Below are 10,796 nucleotides of genomic sequence, written 5' to 3'. Positions count from 1 at the left end.
TCTACTGTGGAGAAGACTGAGGCAAGATATAGTAGCTGTTCTCAAGTATTTGAAAGGCTGATTGACACATGAAAGTCAGATTAGACTTACTGTTTGGCCTTACTGGACTGAACTAGAAGCAATGGATAGAAATAGGAAAGAAGGAGGAAAATACTTCTTAACAATTAAGTTGATGCACAAGTGGAATTGGCTGAAACAGGAGGGAGTGGATTTCCCCTCACTAGATCTTTAAGTAGAAACTGGCTGATTTGTTGTCAGAAATGGATTATAACAAGGATTTCCTTTTAAGTATAGGTCAGACAGGATGACCATAGGATAAACAGTGAGGTCCCTTCAAACTCTAAAAATGTATGATTCTGTGAGAGGATCTGAAATTCATTCACACTAAGATGAAAATAGCTGCCACCCCCTTTTCAGGGAGCACAAATGCCAATAGAAGACAGATTCTTTGAATCATGTGGGCATTGGGAAATGTGAGGGTCTAATGCTTTGATGGGTAGGTTGGTTTTCTGGCTGCGCTTGACATTATATCATAAAGTTGACTGCTTGGGCCACCATCAGATGAGACTAACCCATTAGTACACTCTTTAGCTAGTTACAAAGATTTAAGAATATTCTCCTTTCCTTGCTTTTCAACTCTGTTTCAACTCATGTTTCTAGTGTTTATATCTAAGGGGAGAAAGAATCTCAGGGAGTTTACTTTCTGGATTTCATGTACAGACACAAATACATACAAACATACATACATATATTCTCTATATATCTACATACGATATACTTTCTGGATTATATAAACATATATATATGTATATACATGTATAGGTACACATTTATATATTACAATATATTTACATGTCATTGCAGTCATCTTGACCTATGTCTTGCCACTAGATTCCAATGACTCTAGAGGAGAGAGTGAGGCTGATGACTTTACACAGGTCTGCCTCACTTAAATCCAGTTCACTTGCAGGTCAAGACATCACCTTCCTGATATTCTGGATCCTTTTTGAGAATGAATGATGAATAACAACAACAATTTACACAGTTATCACATAACTGTGTATATAGATTTCATATACATAGATAAATAGATAATTTATATAGATAATTAGATACTTATCTAATATATATGTATATATAGTTTTAAAGGGCAGCTAGGTTGTACAGTAGATAGAGTGCTGTGCATCACAAAATAGTTCTTGATCTTAAAATTTAGATATATTAGATATTTATTGTTGTTAGATGTATTATTATTATTATTAAATTAGATAATTAGGTATAACATAATAAAGGCAAATTTTTTATGTGTAATATTAGAGCAGATAGGAACTTTTACATTTTCTTTTTCCAGAGCTAAGTACAAGCAGACTCAGCAAAGAAAGGGTAATAGAATCATAGCTTTTGAGGTAGATGTTAGAGCCAGATATCATTTGTTCTGGATACTGAATTCTAAGTAGATGATGGGACTTACCCACAGCCATATGATTAATAATGAAGAGTCATGATTCTGAACAGGACTGAATTAAATATACTGTTCTTTTTTCTACGCACTTTACTGATTCACATTTAAATTTAACTTCTTGACAGGCCTCTTGTCTGGTAATAGGTACTGAAGGAGAGAGATAGTCAGAGATGCGATGGTAAATGTTTAATAAGCAGTTTCCCAAAGAACAAGACACACTTTAAACTTAATTTGCATTATTAACATTTTCTCCAAAACTTTAAGCCCAAATAATCAACAAAACAGTAAATCAAGCTGATTTCTGAAGTATAAATATTCACCCTGAAAATTTAACAATCTACTCTTGTGAGCTAGTATGAGTGGGCTCCAGCACACCCCTGAAGATAGCATTTTAGAGTTTAAACTAGAAATTATCTCTCTTTAAACGCCTCTTTTTGATGAGAAACGTGGGTTTGCCAGAAGTGAAAAGGTTGTCTAAAGTCACATAGCTAATTAGCGGCAAAGCTAGCAGGAGGGTCCAGGTCTCTTGATTTGAGATCCCCCAGTCAATCCATGCTATCACATTGAGATGGCAGTGTAGAGAGGGATGGAAGGGTACCATTGATTATACTGCCTCTTCCCTTCTTAGACAAAGGCACTTACTATGTAAGAAAAATGGCAGAGAGCCAAGAAATGTCATTAATTCAACAAAGCCTTTTCTTTTATAAATGTATCCATTTGTGCTTCTGTTTTGGCATCAGTTCTTTGAAGTGGAAACTTCCTCTAACTCAAAAAACCTTGGATCTGTAAGAGTCATGTCAGTTACGGAAATAAACATAATGGCAGTGCATTGGAAGGTGGAGGCAATGATCATATGTGCCACAAACTGATCTGAGAGCTCTCATTTCATGTTAAAAATATTAATCACAAAGAGAGTGACATTAATAAAGCATTTTAATTTTTTCCATCCCTATGATTAAGCATGGGCCATTACACTTTGTATAAATTCTCCAAGAAGTATTTCATGGTATATTGGAAAGTTTTGTTGTGCTTATGCTCAGAGGTCCTGAGTTTGAACCCTTGCTTGGCCATTTAACTACTTATGCAAATCTTTACCAAATCACTTTACTGCTCCCTTGGTCTCACTTTCCTACATTTCTTAAAAAAAAAAAATAAGTTAGACTGGATGGTCCAAGAGTCTTTCCAGCCCTACAACCATGATTCTGTTATCTTGGGGAAAACATGATCAAGAGTTCAGTGTGTGTGTGTGTGTGTGTGTGTGTGTGTGTGTGTGTGTGTGTGTGTTGCAGGGGAGGAAAGTTAGTGCTGGAATATACATTGGTATTTAGAATGATAATGCTGATGAAATTATGAATTATGACCAGTATAGTGAGGTGCTGCTAAAACAGGTCATATGAAGACTGGGTGAAGTGACTAGAAATTTTAGGTTGAAAAGAAATGATTTAGGGGGAATACATCTTTAAGTTCATCATGTTAGACTATCATTTTAGAAGAGGTAATGGAATTAGGTCTAACAACCTCTTAGCAGATTAGGAAAAACACTAGTTTCTGGATACCAGAATACCTGTTTTACCTTCCACCTTTGGTACTAATTACTATCTGTGTGGTCATGGGCAAGTCATTTAACTTCCTTAGGTCTCCATTTTTCTTTAGTAGAATGATCAGGTTGGGTTCTCTGTCCTTCCACCTATATTTGTCCCTACACCTTTATAGTAATTGCTTAATAAATGCTTATCTTCCTTTCTTTCTTCTTTCCTTTCTCCTCCTTCCATCTCTCCCTCCCTTTTTCTGTCCCCTCTTCCTTCCTTTCTCAATCTTTCTTCCTTCTTTCCCATCTCTTCCTTTCCTTTCCTTTCCTTTCCTTTCCTTTCCTTTCCTTTCCTTTCCTTTCCTTTCCTTTCCTTTCCTTTCCTTTCCTTTCCTTTCCTTTCCTTTCCTTTCCTTTCCTTTCCTTTCCTTTCCTTTCCTTTCCTTTCTTTTCCTTTCCTCTCCTTTCCTTTCCTTTCTTCTCCTCTCCTTTCCACCCCTCTCCTCTCCTCTCCTCTCCTCTCCTCTCCTCTCCTCTCCTCTCCTCTCCTTTCCTCTCCTTTCCTTTCCTTTCTTAATAACTCTGTCTTCAAATGGTAGAAGTTAGTGGGAGGCAGATAAACAAGAGAATTCCTTAACCAACAAAGTCTTGGAATGGCCTGAATCTTATGGTAATGACATCTGTGTCACCAGGTGGGGAAGGGAGGTACTCTAGCTGAAGCTGAAAGACCACCTGGCAGGAAGAGTGTAGAAGGACTTCTTTCTTGCAGTAATGGGCTGAGTGACCTCTAATGTCTCTTCCTACTGCAAAATTCCATGACTTCAGGCAAATGATAAAACCAATTCCACAGATAACTACCACTTAAGTTAGATGGAATCTTCAATTCAGAAAACTTCCCCCTTTTTTTTTCTTATTTTAAGATCAAGAACTATTTCATGATGGACACAACGTAAAGAAGCCCTTGGCTTGTACAAAGCATCAAGGTGATTTCTTTACTGTGGATGCTAGTACATTGAATGGGTGGTTCCTTAACAGTTTTGGATAAATATGGTTACACTTGATTATAGTCGTTTCTTTTCGCCTCTCAGGGGAAGGATGCCCTGAGAGTAGCTAAGAATAAGTTTAACTGAATAGGGTGAAAGGGCAAAGGAATAAATGAATACTTAGGATGTCTAAAGCACAGATGTGAAACAAAAGAAACCTATGTGCCCTTCTGAGGCCTGTTTCCTTTTCAATGCATCTGAATAGCATGCCTGCAATTTTCTAGTGTGATCTCACTGCTTACTATATTCACAAGAAACTTCTTTTCTAGGAAAAGGCCCTAGTCAACATTATCTTTGGTATTTTAGTCAAGATTTTGATCTGTACAAGCAACATCATCAGTAGTATTTATTGTGCCCTCTCTTTTTGGAGGTACATTATGGTCAGCAAAAACTATAGCATGGTGAAGTCAACACTCCAATGAAAGGATTTGCCTTTTAATTAGAGCTGTAACTAGCATAAGGTAAAGAGGGCTTTGCCCTAGGATGCTGACAATGTGGTAGGGTAGCTGCTTCCTTTGTACAACAACTATCTTTATACCTCATCTCTGTGTTTTCCAGCACTGCACAGCAAACCTGGCCCCATTTACTATCCTGAAAATACTGTCATCCTGATGCTCCTCTCCCAGGCTCTACCTTCTTCCCCATCCCCTGCAAGACTGAGAGATGGACTTTCTGGGAGAGGGCCAACACCCTGCCAGTATTGTTATACCTGCAGTGGAATTGTCCCCTATACCACCTGGCTCCCCTGCACCTAAGTAGAATTTATTCCAGCCAAGCTATGGCTAATCACAGCTCTGCTTTTCAAATTCATACATTATCCATATAGTACCCTAGAATGTTGGAGTTTAAATGGATACTTAGAAGTTATTTTATTTAGTCTATCTTGACTCTACAATTTAGTCTATCAGATCTTGGGAATAGAATACAGAGGATTTTAAGAGGTTCGATTGATTTTTTTTCAAATTCAGATGACATTAAGCATAGGCTTTGCCCAAAGGATAATCCCTAATAACACTGATTTTGTGAAACTGATGTCACAGACCCAGAGCTCTGGGTTTACAAAAGTCAAGTTCGATCTCAGAGGCTTATCATGAAAATTTCTGGGGTTTGAGCCCCATTGTGCCCCATTGTGCCTTCTTTAGGAACATCAGAATCTGCTGTCTAAACCTCCACACAAAAAGAAAACAAAAAAAAGGGAAAAGGGCCTTCAGTTCCCAAGTAAGCACTTAGGATAGGGTAGCATTAAATATAAACCAGGCTCCATTTAATCCAAAAACACAATCAGAGGACTGGTACCTGAGCTAATAAACAGGAAAGATGACCCTCCTTCCCTCTCCAATGAACTCTTCCTCCAACAGGGACCTCTGAAGTTCTCTAGATTTAAATGTGATTGAGGCGTCTCTGACTTGCTTAGAAGTCGACCCACTTCCTAAGACATGCACAGTTAATATAATTCATAGAACTGGTAATGAGAAAAGGTAGAGATTTTGATTCTCAGCTTTTTGCCTCTTTCTCTGCCCTTGCCTCTGTTGTGGTTCCTGTGTGGTCAAGGTATCCTCCAGTGGGTCCAAGAAGTTTAGGTGAGGAACCCTTCACCATCTTGTTTTCAGATACTATCTCATTTATTCACTTTATTCCTAAAATATAACCTTCAGAACAAAACCCAATATTCCCAAAGTAGTGTGACATAGTTCTACATACCCAGACTATTTCTTCATGGTTTTTTGTTTTGTTTTGTTTTGGTGGGCCATATTTCTTAATGAAATCTAATATCACCATACAGCTCATATTGAACTGGAACATCATTTAGTATCCCTAGATAATTTTCTAAGAGAAACTGTTCTCCAAACTTTCCTCCCAAACTTTGCAATTGTAAAATTGATTTTTTGAACCAAAGTGCACACATTTACATTGATCCACATTACATTTAATCTCAGTAAATTTGATCCCATGTTCAAGCCTGTTGATGTTTTCATTCATTGTGTTAGCTGTTCTCCCAGATTTGTGTTATTGTAAATTGATTAGCATCCTATCTTTAGTTTTATGATGATCTTTAATCAGCATATTAAAGCACAGGGCTAAGTGCAGATACTGAGAGGACTTCACTGGAGATTTCTTTCAAAGCTGATAAAGAGCCATTCATAACTTTGCTTCTAAGTATGACCAGTCAATCAGTTTTCAATACACCTGTTAGATTTTACTCACATCTATCCATGTTTTCCACAAGAAAAGCACAATAAATTTTATCAAATGCTTTACTAAAGTTTAAGCAAATAATAGGGCAGCAAGGTGGTATAGTGGATAGAATGTTGGATCTAGAGTTAGAAAGACTCATTTTCCTAAGTTTAAATCTGGCTTCAGACACTTACTAACTTAGTAGCTGTGTGAACCTGGCCAAGTCACTTGTTTGCTTCAGTTTCCTCATCTGTAAAAAGAACTAGTGAAAGAATATCAAATCACTTTACTATCTTTACCAAGAAAACCTCAAATGGAATCACAAAGAGTCAGACACAAGTGAAAACAATTGAATAAGTAAATAATATCTGAACTATTCCTTTAATCTATTAGTCCAATTATCCTATTACAAAAAGACAAATTCAGCTGATGATGACTGTTTTTGATAAAGTCAGGATATATCTTTGTGATAATTATTTTCTTGGTCTAGCATAATTTCTCTCTGATAAAGTCATGATGTACTTTTGTGATTATCGTTTTCTTTTCCAGATGTCCAATATATTCTAGAATTTTTTTCAAGAGTAGAAGTAAAGCTCATTGATTTGGTCTATAATTGGCAGTTGTATCCTCTCCCCTCTTCTGAGAATTGGGACATTTACCCTTCTCTGGTCCTATGGGATTGCTACTATTCTCCATGGCCTTTCAAAGTTCACTGACAATTCTATCAGTATTCAAGGATATAGTTCATCTGGACCTGGTGTCTGGAACTCATGACAAGTAGCAAGATAGTCATAATCTTAATACTCATAATATGCTACATGCCCTTGCTTCCATCTTCTACATTTTCTTTTAAAAAGCATTTATAGTGGTTAATGAATTTCTTATGCAGCCACATTAGTCCTTTTGCAGAATGGTTCCCTTTCTTCCTTTTGGAATTAACCTCTCCTTGTATCTTCAGAATTTCTTTCTTGAGATCTTCCCGTGCCTCCTAAGCTAACTTCACTTTTAAAATTTTAGGCCATGGAATCATCTTTCCTTTCTCTGAATCCTTTGAAATCTCTTCTCCTACTATGAGATCTAATGTGTATGGTAGACTGTACTTGATTTTCCTCACCTCTCCATCACGTATTTTAAGGTTGAAATAGATGCACCACTCCAAGATTTGTTTTATCTCTACACTAGCAACTATTTCTTCCTTGCTAATGAGAAGTAGATAGAGAACAGTGATTCTCTGAATTGACATCCACATTTTGCAGAATAAAATTAGGCATTAAAGGAAGATCAACAGTTTTAAGCTACTCTCTTTTAAGTAGAAAGAAAACTTTGGTAAATACCTGGATACTCTATCTTCTGTCACTACTACAGGATGCTAACATGCTGACTTGTGATGTTTCCCAAACTCCTCATGTATTTCCTCTATATATCTGAGACTTTTGAACTCCTCCTGCTCTCAATTAAGAAGCATTTATTTTTCTCCTAACATTAAAAAAAAAGGAAAGAAACCCTTGTAAAATATAACCAAGCAAATTTCTACATTGGCCTTTTCCAACATTGTCTGTCTCATTTCGTATCCTCAGTCTGTTACCTCTCTGTTATGGGGTCATTCAAAGTTGTTTGTCTTTACGATGTTAAAGAATCTGATCATTCTTTGTCAGTTCATACAAGTCTATGGTGCATTTCAATATCTCTATTATGTTTCTGCTGCTAATTTTCATCCAGGTACTCTCCACTATGCCTAAATAATCCAGTTCCTACATTTCCTCACATGAGTATATTATCTTAATGCTCAGTAATATTCTTCACCCCATGCCTTCAACACAGATATACTTTTTATATTTTCTGTTTATAAAATGTTTTACATGAAATTTCTGATTTGTCCATATAAGCTTCAATGTCCTTTCTAGCTCTGAAATTTTCTGTCATGATTCATCATATCAGTTGATCTAATTATAACTTTTATTATTGAGAGGGGAGAGGAAGTCTTTAGATCTCTTATTATATTGACCTAAGGAAACTCTCTCCACCAATGTCAAATGCAGATCAGATAGCTCATCTCTAATTTATATTTTTTAAAGACTTATCTGAAGTACTGAGGTGTTAAATGATTGGTCTATGGTTACAGAGTCAGTATGTGTCAGAGGCAGGGCATGAAGCCAGGTCTTCCTGACTTGGAGGTTATCCTTTATCTTCTATATCCAGAACTCTTCTCACTTTTATTTAAACCTAGCCAATGTCTTTAGGACTGTAAGCCCTTGGATCTTAGCTAATTTACATTAGTCACATATCAAACTATGACTTTAAAAATATTTTTAAAGTTGAAAGGTAATTACGATGTTACACTGTAAAGGAAGATTCTCTATCCCTGTCAGAGTTCCTTTTGAGACATTTATTCGAAAGTTTACCAAAGCCTTAAGTTAAATTTATAGCTTGGGCTCAAATGGACCAATTAAAATGGTTTATGACTCAAGATAGTTTATCAGATTTATATATCAATTGAAACAGTTTAAAGTGTCATATAGACCACAGATAGCTGGAGTTCAGGGAAAGAAATCAATCCCTGTCATCTTACAATCTCTTTTGTCTTTGAGATGTGGCAGGAGCAAAATGAGGAAGGGTAAACCTCAGGGAGCAAGGAATCCATCTCTCCAGGACTTGGCATTTGGTGAGAGTACTTGTCTCTTCTTTAGATGATATATATGTATATATACATATACACACATATATGTATCTGTACACATATGTATATATGTACACACACAGATACATATATCTTAACCATAGAATCACATATATGAGTGTGTACATACACATGTACACACAGATACACAAACATACTCATATATATATATATATGAACATACACACATATACACATACACATAAGTTCTTTCCATGGAATGAAATTTCAGTTGATCATGATCATCTTTTCACTTTGCTAGGAAATTGTGTATCTTAATTAGGTAATGATCATTCCTTTTCTGATCAAGGAGAAAAGACTCACTTAAAGGTAATTCCCTTTGGGCCTGACATGTTAGTATGAGGATGAGGAACTAGGGGAGGACAGAAGGAGAGAGACCCTTTTAACAAAAGAACTGTTACCTTAGAAATATGCCTAAATTCTTTATTGGTAGATCCTCTGTACCTGAGGGTACGTCTACCAGATAAGGGAAATATGTTTCTGGGATATGTTCCCAATTTTGTTTGCTTTTGGCTTCTGATTTAAAGAACTGTTTTATGTCACTCTATGGACTTGACAAGGATGCCAGCCCACCTTGAGCATGCATTAATCAACTGTCTACTTTCTTCAGTAAAATGATTTCTGGGAGACTGATTCAGGTCAACCCAACGTAGCACTTGTTTTATCTAGTCAATTTGAATGACACCATTTTGCTCATGTTGCAAGCATATTCACATAACTCACAGTGGTGACCGTGCTTTCCCAGCGTAGACTGCTCTACATGGAGACTTTGTGTTATGTTAGCCTGGCCCCTGCTTTATCCTACCGTATGAAAAGAATGTTTTTGCCTCAATACAGCTCTTTACATGCTTTAATGATTTTCAAAGTGTCTATTTTTAAAGCAATTAATTATTGCAATGAATGTGAGTATAGTTGACAGGTTGGGGTCCCTAACTGATAGTCAATTAAGTGGTCCATTTTGGTTTGCACCAAGGTGTTGTCAATTACAAGAATCCAGAAGGAGGGAAGGTGAGAAATAACATTTGTTGGGTGGACACTGAAAAACAAGACTATCAACTTGAGTTGATGATTTTTTTTAAGGTTTTTCCAATCCAAATGGAAGTATGGAAGATTATGAAAGAAAGACTCACAAGGAAAAATCCTTCAACCTAGAGAATCAAACCATTCACTGAGGACTCCATATGAGAAGTACTGCAGGGATTATCAGTACAATCTGAATATTTGTCCAGAGGTGGCAGTTGAGTGACTTTTTCAAATGGATGGGTTCAGGCTAGTAAGTGATCTCACCCTCTATTTACTGTGATCTCTATTGCCCACCCTGACAAAGTCCCAAACTGCAAGAATACAACTTAACCTTTTGGAGCTTTAGTTTCCTCATTTATAAAATGAGCTGATCAAACTAAATTACTTCTAAGGCCCTGTAAGACAGACAAACACAGCATACAGGAGGGCTGCCAGCATAAGTTGACCCTTCATCTGGTAAAATAGGAAAGACAGTAAGAAAGGCTTGATAATCTTACTTTATTCTAGATTGCTGATAGGGAGGATAAAGTACTACACAGCTCTTGTAATGTTAATGGTATTTAAGCTTTTCCCCACCCTTTAATAGACCTCAGGTGGAGCCCATTAAGGGAAGCTCACTTAGAATAGGCTTTCTTCTTTATCTTACACCAAATTCCATCTTACATACAGGGCCCTTCCACCTCTAATGATAATAATGAAGACCTTTTGGAATATGTGAGGGCACATATAATATAAGTCAAAGGAAAATAATGTAAGCATAGTGCCTAACACATAAATGCTGAATAAAGGTTTATCTGTTGATTGGAATAGGATAAATAAAAGAGATTTGGTTACCTCCTGACCATTCATCCTGGATTTTCTGGGAGA

Source organism: Notamacropus eugenii, chromosome 6 (genome assembly GCF_028372415.1).
Source record: "Notamacropus eugenii isolate mMacEug1 chromosome 6, mMacEug1.pri_v2, whole genome shotgun sequence".
NCBI lineage: Eukaryota > Metazoa > Chordata > Mammalia > Diprotodontia > Macropodidae > Notamacropus > Notamacropus eugenii.
Note: the sequence above shows the minus strand (reverse complement) of the source record.